The sequence below is a fragment of the Cryptotermes secundus genome, unplaced genomic scaffold (assembly GCF_002891405.2).
Source record: "Cryptotermes secundus unplaced genomic scaffold, Csec_1.0 scaffold693, whole genome shotgun sequence".
Classification (NCBI taxonomy): Eukaryota; Metazoa; Arthropoda; class Insecta; order Blattodea; family Kalotermitidae; genus Cryptotermes; species Cryptotermes secundus.
Window position 1 is genome coordinate 1,371,018 of NW_019722434.1, and position 16,395 is coordinate 1,387,412.

The window sequence follows — 16,395 nt, forward strand, 5'->3', positions numbered from 1 at the left end:
CTCTCTGTCATTCTGCATAGGTGCTATATTTGTTGTACTGTAGTTTCAGCATGAGTACATTCATGCTGTCACTGTGGACTGTGCACCCTTCATCACTGCACTGCACTGCACTGCCCAAAGTAACATTTATACAGAGGTTTCCTGTCAATGCAGGCTTGTGCAGTGGGTTATGCCTTAATTTATGTAACTACTCTGAAACTGCAGTCAGTCAGCTGAACGGTTGTAGGCCTGAGGCTGAAAGCTCTGAATGGTTCTCATTATACCGCCTCAGTACGGACCCAATAAAAATAACCACTTCCAACATTTCAATGTGTTTGTTGCCATAGAAAAGTGTTTATGAGCAGTTCAGCTGCCATGTCACAGTATTCACCGCTGTGAGAAACTTAGATCTTCAATACTTTCTGGTCAAATGCTGTTGCATTGCAGCGCACTGTCTGATGGTTTCTCTGTTTCAGACCAGTACAGCCCTGCAACATGTGGCCTGCCTCTCTTCCTGTTATATCTCTCGACAGGTGTGGATTGGGATGAAGAAAAGGGTTGCTTCGATAGCTTCTGTCGAGAAATTGTGTGGTTCTACAGACAGAAGCTGCATTCAGACCACTGGGACACACGAGGGCATTGTGTCACAAGTAATCACGCCTCAGGCAGCTTCTGTTCACGTTGTTGCTGTGGCTTTATATTGCTGAAATCAGTCAGTAACACTTTCACTCCCAATGACACTGCTGCTGGCTTACTGCAACACACTAGCAGTTTTTGGTACTTCTCAACAGTGAAATGAATAGCAAACGATGTACACATGTCCGAGGAATCACAAGAAGTAGCTACATGCTCCATCCAGCAACAGAGAAAGAAACTGCATGTCCAAAGTATAATGCGAAATGTTCTGTGGCTCTGTTATCTGTGTTTCAACAGACCCACAAGGAGAATTAGTGTCCTGTCTGCGGCCATGCTAGAGGCTGCTGTATGTCCAGTGAGTTGCATGCACAATTCTCCTGACTTAGCCATGCAGTTGCATACTTCACAGTGCTCAGTGCATTTCCTGTTTTACACATTTATGGTATACATGTAAAGGGCCGTGCAGGCACCCCAACCTGGATAGAAATTGATTTCTATTCATTTGAAATTGTGCATAATTTCACTTATTTGGGATCAGAGGTCAACTGCAAAAATGACATTAGCACGAAGATAAAAAGACATACCCTTTCTGTAAGTAGATGTTTTTATGGACTTAAGGAACATCTAAAGTCAAAGTTCTCAAAGAAAACTAAATTGCTGATGCACACGACACTTGTGAGACGTCTGAGACCCGGATGCTATCCAAGGCAGATGAAAGATCATTACGTCTCTTTGAAAGAAAAGTTCTCAAATGCATTTTTGGAGCTGCGCAGTATAAGTATACATGGTGGAAGAGATATAACCATGAATTATTTAAGCTATTTAATGAGCCAGGTATCACTAAATATATAAAAATAAACAGATTAAACTGGGCTCGACATATTGTACCGTGATGCCTGAAAGCCGGAATAGTGGAGCCAGATGGGAAGTTGATTTCCTAGGCAGTGGGTATTAACAGAGCATGTTCCCATGGGATTATTATACATGACTTCGTGACAACACTTAACTAGGCATATAGGTTACTGCCACTGACACTGCCAATATCTGGTCTATGTAGCATCAAATGGTAGGTTGATGAATGACGAAATGGAAGGGATTTGGAAGGAAGCGGTTCTGGCCTAATTGAGGTACTATCCCAGTATTTGTCCATCTGGAGGGACTGAGCAAAACTGTGAGAAACATCAGTAAGGATAGGTGCTGTCCCAATCAAGCATGGAATTGAGCACCTCCAGAGTACAAGATTAAGCCCTATTGTGAGAGCGAAAAAAATAAAGAAATAAAAGTTTAGAGCGTTACCACTGGGGGCTCTTTCCTTATGGGTAAAGCAGCCAGGGAGTGCTCAGGTCAAGAATGATGCAAGCTATACCTCCACTCCCATATCTTCTTGGCAAAGTGGCTTCATTAATTAAGCAGGGGGACAAAATTAGCTTTATGCTACAATTTGGAAGATTGTGGGTTTGATTCCCAATGTCATTGGATTTTGCAGTTGACCTAACCCTTCCAGGCAGACTATGGTCGTAGGGTTGACTCAGTCTGTAATACAGAGTGGGCCAGACTCAATTAGGCAGTTTTTGATCATTAATAACTAACCAATCCAACAACACACGGGATAACGGGAAAGTACCTTTTGTTGTCGATAGATGGCAGCATCATACGGCATGCTGTGAACGAGGTCAATACTCTGCCTACTTAGTGCGCATTGAGGAAACGTCATGGCCGGTAGACGGTTGTCTATCAAGCAGCATGTAAAATGTGTGCTCCTTTTCTCAGTTACCAACAATGTATCAGAAGTCGAGCGCAGGATGTTGGAAGAGTTTGGACCGCCAGCAGTCCACAGGGACACAGTCGTTCGAATAAACAAGCAGTTTGATGAAACTGCCAGTGCTTTGAATCCCAAGCATCCTGGTCAGCCGAGAACTGTCCGAACTGCTGACACACAGGCAAGTTTTGCTGCAGAACTGGCATCATCTCCTCAGAAATCGAAGTCTACCCACCGTTTGTTGGCCCTACTGGACATTTCGAGGACAAGTTTGCCGAGAGTTTTGAGTGACATGAAGTTGACGCCATGCCATCCACGGCTTATTCATGCTCTTAACGAGGACGACTTCAACAGGCAACTTGAGTTCGCCAAGTTGATGCTGACCAAGTTTCAGGAGAACCCTGAACTTATCCGGAATATTGTCTGGACTGATGAGGCCAAATTACAAACATCAGGATCGGTGATTGTGAGGTGATTGTTCAGGAGTTCAATAAAGTTCCGGTGAATATGTGTAGAAAGGTGTGTGAAAATATTGCTTTGCGTCTGCAAGCCTGTGTTGACTTAGGTGGTGCCCAGGTTGACCAGCATCTTGAAAATCGATGACTTATGTGTGTGCGAATCCATTTTTGTAACCATTGCAATTGTCAACATTTATCAATAAAAATAACATCTAATCAAAAACTGCCTAATTGAGTCTGGCCCACCCTGTAGAAATGAGCAGAAATGAGTACAAGGAATCTTCCTGGGGGTAAAGGGCGGCTGGCGCGTAAGGCTGATTGTGTAGAAAATGTGGGAGCCTCGACGTCTCACAATCCTATGGGTCTCCACAGCCAGTTACAGGGATAACTTTAATTTTTTACTTTTACCTACAATACCAAGTCTGATAGAAATCCATCCAGTAGTTGGGTGCAGTGAATGGCACATGAACTGGCAAGCACAGTTTAATCATAGGTGGTTATCTAGTTGCAATCTATATTCCCTACAGAACAGCCAAAATACATTGTAAGATGAGGCACCGGCTAAACAGTTAATGTCAAATCTATACCATAGGCCTCCAAGCAGTTTTTTACATGTACAAAAGTCTAGAATATACCATTATCTCTGCGGGAATATAACAACATTGCAACAACTGACTTGATGATATGGAATATCACATGAAGAGTTTTTGACCTTATTTTATACCATAACTTTCGTTTTTATAGTAAGTTTATAGTTCATTGTATTTATATACAATGTATTTTATAATGTAGTTATTATCAACATATCCAGAGTCACTATCACAATTGCAGTTCAGTAGTGTGTGAATATGGTAATCATGTGTTTGCCTAATGATGGCTTTAATAGCCGAAACATGTAGCTAAGCCAATTTTAGCCTTGACCATTGTATTGTTGTCTTGCAACGGACTCTAATAAAGAAGTATATTCTACTTATACTTGGAGAAGCATACAAATTATGTGGAGAGGGCCATTCAGATAGGTGTAGTTATGTAGGAGCAGACTGGATCAGCTGTTGCTGCTGTGGTAGAAGGAAGCAGTGTAAGTGAATACATCTGAATGCAGGCTTTGAGATTCTGATTCCAGCAGTAGAGAGGGTTATCCACATTGCACTTCCATTCCTAGGCTGACGCTGAGAAAATGGAAGATGGAAGTGAAGATAAAACTGCAGTGGGTCTTGTAAAATAAGCTGTACTGAGTTAATTCTTGCACAAAACAGAATCAGATCCTCACATCAGTTAATCTTGTGAATCGAAGGTTATTTTGTTTCAGCAGATTCTATATATGGACATTCTGTTTGTAGTGCCAGCAGTGTTGCTGGCGTGTGCGGAATATGTCCAATTCAATGGGATTGTGGGAGGAATCTAAGGGTGGTCCAGTTCTACATCAAAAATTCAGAAGCTCAGGTAAAATCTGTTACTGACTGTATTGTTTAGAAAGCTGTATTTTGATTCTCCCAAACTGAAAACTCTGTGGACTCATTATAATTAACCTACTAATTTACACATGCAAGCAGATATTCAGTTCCTGTGATTCTCTAAACATAGGTGGCAATGCTCAATTTTTGATACCAGTCCTGTGCTGGGCATTCTCCAGTATGTGAGGTGTATTTGCCATACAGAACATTTCAAGAGTTGGAGCATCTCCCATCTTCAGGTAATTGGTTGTTGCACTGACACACTTTAATTGCCAGTTACAAAGACGCTGGGGGTGAAACTGATTAGGATGCAGTTTTTTATTGTTCTTCTGATAGCTGGATAAGGGTTAACCTTTAAGAGCTGAAAGACACCATATGCGGACCTTTAAAGTAAAGCCGAGTGGTCTTATGGCACCGTATGGTGACTCGCATTCCACGTGTCCGCACAGTGTTTTAAAATCTAATTTTAAGATAGAAACTCTTGTTCTACTTACATTATTTTTGGACACCAGGTTTATAAGTAGACTGTCTTCACTTCTGCATCATCTAACTGAATGCAGAGTCCGACGCCACAATTAATGCACTTCGTCGATGTGTAACTCCATTTCCCACGTGAAGAGCACACACAACACCTCACACTCTTATTAGAGGAAGTAGGCCAGTGATGTCCTCTAATCCTAATGCTTATAAAACATCACAATTTCAACTATACACCATGGCCCCATTTCGCATGGAAGAAGCCAGAATTGAGAGGCCGCTCGTAAATCACACCATTCAGAATGTGGTACAGTCGATTCTGAAGAGACGAGGAAGCAATGGGCACTGCGGGAATATTCCAAGAACAGTAACTCTGTGTGGCTACTCTGACATATAAACAGGCCCACACTCGTGTATACAGAAAGCCGACGTGACTGAAGAACGTGCAATGAAAACATAATCTTCCTCTCCTCTTGCCAGATAAGACACAGTCAGACAGTGTGTCAGCAGCATGCATTTATACTGCAGAAACGTTTTGTTCAGAAGCTTTATGCATTTCTGTGGACAGACGCTCAAAATTGGGGGAAAAATTTTTTTGGAATCAATGTAACAATTTTTACAGATTCTAAAATCTGTAAATTACAATATCTGATTCTATATTCTTTCTAGATAAAAGCAGCATTTATTTCGTTGGTTTATCACAAAAATTGTAGAAATCACAGCATTTTCAGTAACATGCTTACAATTTTTATTACTCTACAATGGCGGCCATTACGGGAATTTAAATGGCCCGTCTCTTAAAGGTTAATATATAAGGTTACTAATGTTAATTTCAATTTTTTCCAGGCATGAATTTGATGAGCATTTGGTGCCAGTTGTCTGTGAATATCAGAAACCTCTTCAGGACGTACATTCCGTTGCATCTGCACTCAAGATGTACTTCCTTGAACTTCCAAACCCTCTGTGCACATACCAGCTCTACCACGCCTTTGTTGACGCCTTTCAGCACAGTCCTGAAGTGGGTTGCAGACTTTTCCGCATGCAGCACGCTGTCCAGAAACTGCCACTTCCCCACCAGAGGTATTTTTGGTGATGCTTGTTAATGAATAAATAATCTGTGTCATGAACAAGTAATTTACATAGCTCATCTCTGTTTATTGTATTGTACCCGTTTCACTTGTTAAAAAATAATATTTTAGGAAGCTGGTTGTCAGCAATTCAGCTGAATGCCATCAGTTCAATTTAACAGTGTTGCAAACCATAATATTTCGTCAGGTCACATTTCCTCTTTGAATTCTTCTGAAGCAACTTCCTTATTTGGCTATGCTGTACTTTTCAGTTGCTACTTCAGCAAGACTTAGTTGAGTTTATAAGACATGGAAATTTAAAGCAGAGGAAATGTTTAAAAAATGTTATGGTGTAATGATCAATTTATGAGTTTGTATGGGGTATTTATTGCGATTATTAGAATATACCATACTTTTCAAAGTGTATGCAATAAAATAATTTGTGGGGATTGTACTGCATTGTTTTTGCAGAACCCTTGGGGCCCTACTGCTGTATTTGGCTCATGTAGCTAAACAGTGTCATACAACAGGGATGCCCTCTCACAATCTGGCCATTGTGTGGTCCCCCAAACATTCTGCACTGCTGGGAGCTTAAAGTGAACCCAGTGGCAGCACAGCTGGCTATTTTACTGAGTCTGCAGTTACAGAGTCCCTCATCTGCTAAACCGACAAGATATTTTTCAAGCTTCTTCCAACAAAAGGCAACCTGCCTGAATGAATGAATAATTGTATGAGCGGCGGGCCATAATAATCCGGTCCTTGCACCATGACCATCAGTGATCTATTGTGCTTCCCCTTTTGATTAACCCTTCATTCATCCTACACTTCAAATGAAATGTGGGACTTTGTTTATGGGGGTGTCATAACAGTCACTTGGTTCCATAAAGAACTGGCCTAGGTGATATAATCTTAAATAAGCTATGGCCTCACAATCACATAGGGTACGTGTGGCTGATTTGTCTCCTTCTAGGCACCTTTCGCAAGTGGGACCAACAGGTAACCTACCTGCTGAAGGTAATGCACTTTGTGGAATATCTTTCAGACTCTGCCTTAACCCTTACTAATGGAATTAACTGCTCAATGCATCTAGGGGATGAAATGAGCATTAGTCGGAGATTTGATGATACTGTTTCAACTACATACATTGTATATTATGAGACTGTACTGTTTGTCTATTTTAACCTTTAAGAGCCGAGCGACACCATATGGCGTCATGAAAATAAAGTCAAGGGGACGAATGACGCCATATGTCGTCGGCGCAGTCCACGCGTGCAGCCGGCTTTTTAAAATCTAATTTTAAGTTATAAATTCTTTTTCTACTTACATGATTTCTGGTCACCAGCTTTATAAGTTGTCTCTCTTCCCACCTGCGTTGTCTGACGGAAGTTGGCTTTGTGTGGAAATCTTGGAAACATCCGGAAATCCAGAGTCCGACGTTGTACTTCATGCACTTTGTCTAGACGGTTCTTCGTTTCCCACGCGAAAAGCACACATGACACCTCAATTACGAAGTAGAGGAAGTCGGCCAGTGATGTGGTTTGGCCTCCTATAATCGAGATATCTCCGATAAAACGGCAGGGGTTCAACCCCTGGGCCGTTGATGGCGAGGTGGACCCCTTCCAGCATGTTCCGCACAAGAGCGAGACGAAATTCTCTGACAACAGGATGTAACTGTTCAGATCCAGGAGATGGAAAAATAGTTTATTTGTCCATTTCCAGGTTCGACGACAGATGCTATAACTGTTTGCCACAGTTTGCCCACAGCTCCACCTGAATAATTATTCACACTCCTGTTGCCATGCTGGTGTGGTGGTCCCCAGGTTGCCGACCAAGATGATGGGTCTTCGTCGAAATCAATTTCTGATTCACTTTCCTCAACGCCACTCTCAGAATTGTCGGTACAACAATCTGATTCGGAGTCGTTTATGAGTTGAAATATGTCAGCGTCTTCCTAACGAGACAGCGCAATGGTTGTTTCATGCTTTTGATACTGCTTGGCAGTATTAGGATGCTAACCATGAAAGTACTTACAATCTACTTCCAGCAGAGTGAGAACAGAGAGCTTGTTGTGTTGCGACAAGCGATAATAAACAATCAGGGTTCTTGTATACGAATAGATACTCACCCCACATCTCTGCATACCGAAATGACGTACGTGTATAATCTTTCGAGACATGCAAGACTAAACATGGCTACATAAACCATCCGCTGCTGTGTTACAACTTCTACATACAGCATTCTTCGTTCCAAGAACTCTGAATTCTTGTAGAGAGACGATAAATTTGGGAATTTTTTACTTGGAATCAGTCTAAAAATTTTTACACATTTTATAAAGTCTGTAAATTACAATATCTGATTCTACATTCTTTCTAGAAAAAAACAGCGTTTATTTGGTTTGTTTATCACAAAAATTGTAGAAATCACAGCAATTTTAGGAAATGATTACAGTTTTTATTGCTTTAAAATTGCGGGTATTTAAATCAAATCTGTCCCGCTGCCATTACCGGAATTTAAAGGGCCATCACTTAAAGGTTAAGTACAAGTCTGCAATGTCCAATGTAGCATAGATTGTACTCATCTGACCAATCCATAATACGTAGGTAAGTCAATAAGTAAGATACAACTAAGAGTACTGATTTGAAAAATGTTCTTTTTCTCAACATAATCTCCCTGTACATTGAGGCACTTGTCCCATCGTTTCATAAGGCCCTGAAAACCAGCAGCATAAAATTCTTTAAGCTGCTGTCGGAACCAGGCGGTGACTTCCCTACAGAAGGGTAACTATAGACACTATAGCCACTGCTATTGGTTGTTCACACAGCATGGCCAACCTCATAATGCCTGACAGGTTAGGTTTTCACACAGTCTGTGCACGATGGTTGCTGTGCATGCTGACCCCACAACACAAAATGCAAAGAATGGGTCTGGCATTACAGCATCTCAATCGCTACCACGATGAAGGACACAATATGCTAGGCCGAATTGTCACAGGCGATGAGTCTTGGGTTCACCATTACCAGCTTGAGACAAAGCGTGTGTGAATGCAGTGGAATCATCAACTGCCAAAAGAAGTTTAAGGTGACTGCCTGGTTCCAACAGCAGCCCAAACAATTTTATGCTGCTGGTTTTCATGGGGCTTAAGAAACGATGGGACAAGTGCCTCAATGTACAGGGAGGTTATGCTGAGAAATAAAAGCATTTTCCAAATCAGTACTCTTATTTATTAAAGTTCTATATCCATTTGTAACTTACTTATTGACTTACCCTCATAGTTATCTCAACATACTCAATCCAAGCAATATATCAATCTGAAACTAACTGATCAGCGAATCTACTCACATGTAATGGCAAAAGACCACAGATAGCATACAGAAAAAACATACAACGCTGCTGAATTATGTGTATAAGCTGTCGATCCATTTCAGTGACCACACACTACTAATCATTAGCTTCCACTGCTGAATTAACATCATAACTGTATTAGAATGTCATGTCTGTTTCCACTCAACAGGACAGGGTATTGTACACATTCAGCAATCAGAATCAAATGGAACTCATTTGCACAGATGTTTTGTACCATGGGACTCGGTTCATTTCTTGTCAATTCAAAAGGTTAGCAACAGCAATCAACTCCAATATATTGTAGCATTCTAGAACACTGGAGCATGCCACACACAGCAAAACTGTCTTACCTACAACATGAAGAACTGTGGAATGCTACAATTCACATACTGTTCCTTTAGCTTAAACCCATCTCTACTGCTCTATGATTTACTGCACACATCAACATGTAAGTGCTCATGTCTCTTCAGACTACTCTGCCGACTGAATGACTTATTACAAACATCACAGCAAAACGGCCGCTCCCCAGTATGTATGTATATATGCTTCTTCAGAATACTCTTGGAAATGAATGACTTGTTACATACATCACAGCAAAATGGCATCTCCCCACTATGTGTGAACTGATGTGTCTTCAGACTACTTTGCTGACTGAATGACTTATTACATACATCACAGCAAAACGGCCACTCCCCAGTATGTATGTATATATGCTTCTTCAGAATACTCTTGGAAATGAATGACTTGTTACATACGTCACATATAAATGGCCGCTCCCCACCATGTGTGAACTGATGTATTTTCAGACTACTTTGCTGACTGAATGGCTTATTACATACATCACAGCAAAACGGCCGCTCCCCAGTATGTATGTACATATGCTTCTTCAGAATACTCTTGGAAATGAATGACTTGTTACATACGTCACATATAAATGGCTTCTCCCCACTATGTATGCGCTGATGTGTCTTCAGAATACTCTGCCGACTGAACAACTTATTACATACATCACAGCAAAACGGCCGCTCCCCACTATGTATGCGCTGATGTCTCTTCAGATGGCTCTGCTGACTGAATGACTTATTACATACATCACAGCAAAATGGCTTCTTCCCACTATGTATGCGCTGATGTCTCTTCAGATGGTTCCATTGACTGAATGATTTATTACATACGCCACAGCAAAACGGCCACTCCCCAGTATGTATGCGCTGATGTGCTCTCAGAATTACCTGCTGACTGAATGATTCACCACACTCATCGCAGGAATACTGTTGCCCCTCACCATGTACAGGCTGAAGTTCATTCAAATTACCCTGGAAAATGAGAGTAAATAACATGAAAAATCCTAATAGGAAGAGAAATGAGTTTGAAGCCCAAGTACAGTGAATCAGTAGGCATGAGTAATTTCCAATGAATACATCCTGCTGTGTGTCATATATTATTTCTTACTGGAAACTGTCACAACACAACATCAACACTTGTAAGCAGCTGTAGAAGATATCTTAGCTACATGTTTCGACCTTCAATGAAGCCATCAGAGCTTTCATTATTGAACTGCATGCTACATATAACTCAGAGTACTAAACTTCCAAGTGTATACAGTGATATCAAATGATGAGTGGATACAAATATAAATTACAATAAAAGTTAAATCTTAAATGAACAGTTACATAGTCAAGAGTATAGTTAAAAATTGTATATGCGATGGTACTTGGAAGTTGGTAGTTGCAATCATGATACATGTAATACTTATACGGACATATTATATACACAATAGCTCATATGGTGTTTGGAGGCCCGTTGTTATGTTGTATGTTATTGTTTAATTTTCAATACTAATTGACGGGCGACTCCGTTGTGTAACTGTCCGATGTGATGGAGAGACAGACTGCAGACTGACTGGGGTTACCTCAAAGCGAAGGTATTCATCAACAGATCATGTACAGCTCATGAACTGAATGTTGCGACTGAACATAAAATCGCGGCAATACCCACAGACATGGTAAGATTCTCAATGAACAACTGCAAGACGAGGCTACAAGAATGCTTACGAAGAGATGGTAAGCATCTGGATGGCATAAATTTAAGACAAAATGAGCTGGCATTTATACACAGAAAATGGCATACACTGTTATGTATTATGACAAATAAAATAATTAAAAGAAATAAATATTGGCTCCACTGTACTAATTTAGAATCCACCAGGTTTCCCTGCCAGACCCTGAAGATATTCTGGTTTATGGTAGTGTCCTTATTTCTGTGCAGACTTATTGCAGAACATGATTGATATACTACCATAATAAGTTCGTGGACTGGCCACAAAGCGTCACTGCAATGCACTAAGGCAGATAGGTTGAGGCATGATATGGTGTCCTGTCAGTTCATCTCTCGTCACAGCAAGAGGCAGTTATGTGCAAACAGTGTATGCAGAACTACGGCCTCTACTGTGAACTGAAGTTAAATGTGAGTGGCAGAAATCGAAAATGTGGCAGTTTCAACAATGGGCAAACAGAAAATTCTGCCAAAAAGTAGGAAAATCCCCTAGCGAAACGTTTAACACGATGAAGCAAGTGTACGGCGAAGAAGCTTTGGGCCACAGTACCGTGTTTAAATGGCACCAACGTTTTGCACAGGGGAGACACAGTTTGGAGGATGATGAGCGTAGTGGTCGGCCAAAAGCAGTCAGGACTGAACACAAGATCGAAGAAGTTGCAACACTGGTACATACCAACCGCTCCCAATCGATATGTAATATCACAGCACCAGTAGGGATAAGTCATGGTACATGCCACAAAATTCTCACCGATCACCTGAATATGTTGTGTGTTAACAAGCACTGTGTTCCACAAGTCCTGATGCAAGACCCTGATGATCGCATGACCATTTGTGGTGATCTGATCAGTAGCGCTGACGAAGATGAGACGTTTCTCAACCAGATCATTACAGGAGACGAAACATGGTGTGTTCTTTACGATCCGCAATTGAAGCGACAATCAGCCACCTGAAAATCTCCATCATCGCCAAGAAAGAAGAAATTATGACAGGACAGGTCAAAAGGCAAGGTGATGCTTGAACTGTTTTTCGACTTGTCAGGAACTGTTCACATGGAATTTATCCCACATGGAGCAACTGTAAACAAGGATAGGTACAAGCAGTTCCTTATCCGTCTACACGATTCAATTTGTTGTAAGCGTCCTGAGCTTTGGCATAGGAAGAACTGGCTGTTGCTACACGACAACGCCCCAGCACATCACTCGGTTCTTGTCCAAGCGGAACTGGCAAGGCAACAGGTCACCGTTTTGCAACACCCTCCGCACTCACCCGATCTCGCACCATGCAATTTCTTTCTCTTTCACTGCTTGAAAGCAAAGCTACATGGTCGTAGATTTCGGTTGTCCGAGGAGGTCGTCAATGCCACAGGAGACGCTGTGCGGGAATTTCCTGCCAATATGTTTCAGCAACGTTTTTGGCGGTTATATCAACTTTGGCAGACTTGCACAGCAACCAATGGCAACTATTTTGAGGGCTGATGCAGATCTGTGTAAGTGTATGTGAATACCTTGTAATATGATGTGATAAAACCACAATCCATAAAATTAATGACAGGAAGACGTACAGTGTTTAACACATAGTTTGGTGCATGAGTTTTTTTTTTTTTTATTTTGGCATTACAGCCCCAATTTGGGCCTTGGCCTATGTCCAAGACACTCTCTGTTCACTTTGGGTTACGAGATCTCAGACGTTCGGTAGGACTCCGTGGACGGATGATCAGCTCACCGCAAGGCCTCTACCTGTAAACAAACGCAGAAAAACATGTGTGCGCACACACACCAAATATCCATGCACTGAGTGGGATCTGAACCCATGATTCCAGCTTCCGAGCGAGTGAAGACAGTGTATGCCTTAGATCGCTTGGCTACCATGACTGACTTCGTGTATGGGTTACCTTTTGCGAATATTATACAAGGTGTACTGGAAAGTTCCCGGACTAGGTCAAAAAAGAAATATTGGCTTAACTTAATTTGTCTGCCATCTCTTTCAAAATATTCTCCTTGGGAACATATACAGCATTCCCATCATTTTTTTCCATGCTTCAAGAGAGCCATGGAAGTCATTTTCCTCAATGCTGCCGACTACCACGTGCAATTCCCTTTGGATGTCAGAAACTGTTTCAAAACATCGTCCCTTCAGTTTCATTTTCAATTTGGGAAACAGCGAAATCACAGGGGTCTAAGTCCAGTGAGCAGGGAGGATGGGGAATAATAACCATGTTGTTAGTCACAAACTCTGTGGTTTTCAGGGATGCGTGCGCAGGTGTGTTGTCATGCTGGAGCAATACGGTGCATGTTCAGATTTTCTGTTAAGATCTGGCAAACTCCTTAACTGATCCCAATGGGGTCTGAAAACTCATGGATTGTTCGGCGATGGTCTTTGTGGATGAGTTCTCGAATTCTTAAAGGTTTTCTGTCGTTTTGCTGGTGCCTGGTCACCCTGTACATTCGTCATTTTCAACTGACACTTAACCAGCCTTGAAATGTGAATGCCATTCAAAAACCACTGTCCCGCTTAAAGAACATTCTCCCAAAAGCCTCACAAAGCATTTCAAGTGTTTTGGCAGTGGATTTACTGAGCTTCACACAGAACTCGATACAGACACATTGCTAGATTTTGCCATCCATTGCAGACAACACGAAACATTAAGTCAAAAAAGCACTAGAGTAAAAACAATGTGTGATCAGAGTGTGGTGTCATGTGGCAGACTGATGCAATAGGCTTTCAGAAGTGTGACCTTGGCCTTCCCTCTAATCTCCTTTCACTAAAGCAGTTACAACAATAACAGCCCAGAAAATATCCGATACCACCTCATACTGAATACTGTTTTTTTGTCTTTGTTGTGTTTATCTTTGAGTAGATTTATCTTTTTGTATTTGTACAGGGAGGTTCTTATGGTTGTTGACTGGTCCACAGCGACCAGCACACCACGGACTGTGAATCAAATATGAGTTTTGCCAATGAATAAGCATGCCTGATGGTCGATAATGGTTTGAATTACAGGAAGTTATTGATTTTGTGGATGGCTTTATGGCATTATGTTTCACGGGAATCAATGCAGTTCATGTATGGGAATGTGTTTATGATTTGTCAGCAGTGGGCAGCAGTTATCAACTCCATTAGTCATTTGTTCTGTTACAATTAGTGAGCACTGCATTCTATCATGATGCAATATACTTAGAGCAATGTGTATTTCTGTATGACACATGCAATCCTGCTAGTAAGTGCCTGCGAAAATTTTGTGATGAAAGAGTTCCCAGGAGACAAACAATTCACAATTTGGTGAATAAACTTTGATTAACGAGACTCTTTAATAGACACAAAACAAAAGAATAAGTGCCAGGTGCTCACTGTCTACCTCAAAGAGACTGGAGTGTCGCAGGAGAGTGCAAGAAGGGCATACACAGTTGCTGCAGCTTAAACCACATTAAACAATAGTAATGCATGCCCTGCAGCTATGCAATCCAGCTAGCAGGGTTCTTTTCTGCAGTTGGTTTCTACAGTGTATCACTGAAGATGAGATTCATCTGGAACTGACATTCGTTTCTGATGCAGCATGGGTTCACTTGCTGGGATACATAAATACGAAAAAAATTGCTACTGGAATTCACGCAATCCACATCTAACCCACGAAGTATGGCTAGATCCAGTAAAAGTTGGAGTCTGGCATGAAAGAAGGGCAAGGATTGCTCTACCTGCGTTTCGTAACGGAAAATTACTTGTGAAAAATATGTACAGGTCATTCTCAGACTATACTTTCGAGACTTACAAAAGAAGATCCTATGGCTGGTTTCAGCAATTCATTCATTTCATTTATTTTCCATATATCCATACAGGCAACAAACCTAGGATGTGGAAATAGCCCCTTTGAAAATAAGCAAGACTCAGCTACTGCCCACATTTCACATACGTCTATGCAAGCTTAGTCTGGTATCTTGGGGGACAGAAATATCAGCACTGGTATTTGGCAGGCACATTCACCCGACCTTAATTCTTATATTTTCTTGTGTGGTTCTTTACAGGACAAAGTTTAAAACAGTAAATCCCATATGGAAGAATTAAAAAAATATTCATTGGGAAATTACAAATATTCCTGCACAACATCTTTAAGGGTTAATCAAAACCCCTTTTGCTGGTGCAAGGAATGTCTACATGTAGGGGGACAGCATTTTCAACAACTTCTGTGACCTGTGAACTGTATACTTCATTCCAAACGTTACCGGCCACAGGCATACCAATTCATTGACAAAATTTGTACGCACCTTGCAGCCAGTGGCATATCAGTCGCTGTGAAATGGCCAAGAAAAGTAAAAACTTACATCTATATGCATATATAGAAATTTTCTTTCATCTTCATTAATAGCTTTATTTGTGTTTAATTACATTCATTGTAGATTCCACTTAACCACAATTGCGTCTATATTTTAGGATGTGTTGCCAATGCCAATTCTTCACTATTGCTTTCTACACCTTTTACACATTCTCTGTATCTAATGTTTAGTCACCTTTCCGTCTAACAGAAATCAACAGAAAAATATGTCATGACAACCAATCACCTGACAGCAGGTACAGAGGCAACTCCAGCAGTGTCAGGTATATTAAATTTACTTCAAACAAAGGGCAACAGACAACACGTGTCTATAATATGTCACACCTTGTCACAAATCTTTAGAGAATCATTAGTTATCCTATAACAAATCCTCAACACAATGACACCGCTATGTTATACGGATACAGACTGCATGGGAGACAGAAAGCAAATGATAAACTTAAGCATTTATAGATCCTGGGAACTCTATGATGTAGTACCAAAGCACTGCTTAGTGGATTGGACAGACAAGGAAAATGTGAAGGATTTTTCCTGTATATAATTTACCGCAAACATTCAGTTTACACAGAATTTCATTCCATCTATATTAGATCTGCTTAAAAGAAAATGGGACTGGTACATCACAAGCAACATTCAACAAACTACAGTTGCCTAAAGACATTTCAGAAAGAAAACCTTCAAAATCTGGTCAACATGCACAGACAGAGAGGCAAGAGGCACTTCTGCACATTTGTGTTATCTGCCTAACAGTGCACATACAGCTCACCTCAGGTTCAGACTTCACTTTTGGAAATGTTATTGGCACAGGATCCACTTCCTCTTGTGAGTCTGAGACTGC

The 16,395-nt window shown here is 41.1% G+C and overlaps 1 non-coding gene across 1 annotated transcript in view; it reads left to right on the forward strand.

Annotated features, from left to right (window-relative positions):
• LOC111861464 overlaps window positions 1–16,395 on the forward strand; it is a 30,286-nt gene that overhangs the window by 12,334 nt on the left and 1,557 nt on the right. The window contains exon 9 of the transcript XR_004512686.1: window positions 5,610–5,843. This is a non-coding gene — a transcript (DNA mismatch repair protein Mlh1). The remainder of the gene's footprint in view (window positions 1–5,609; window positions 5,844–16,395) is intronic.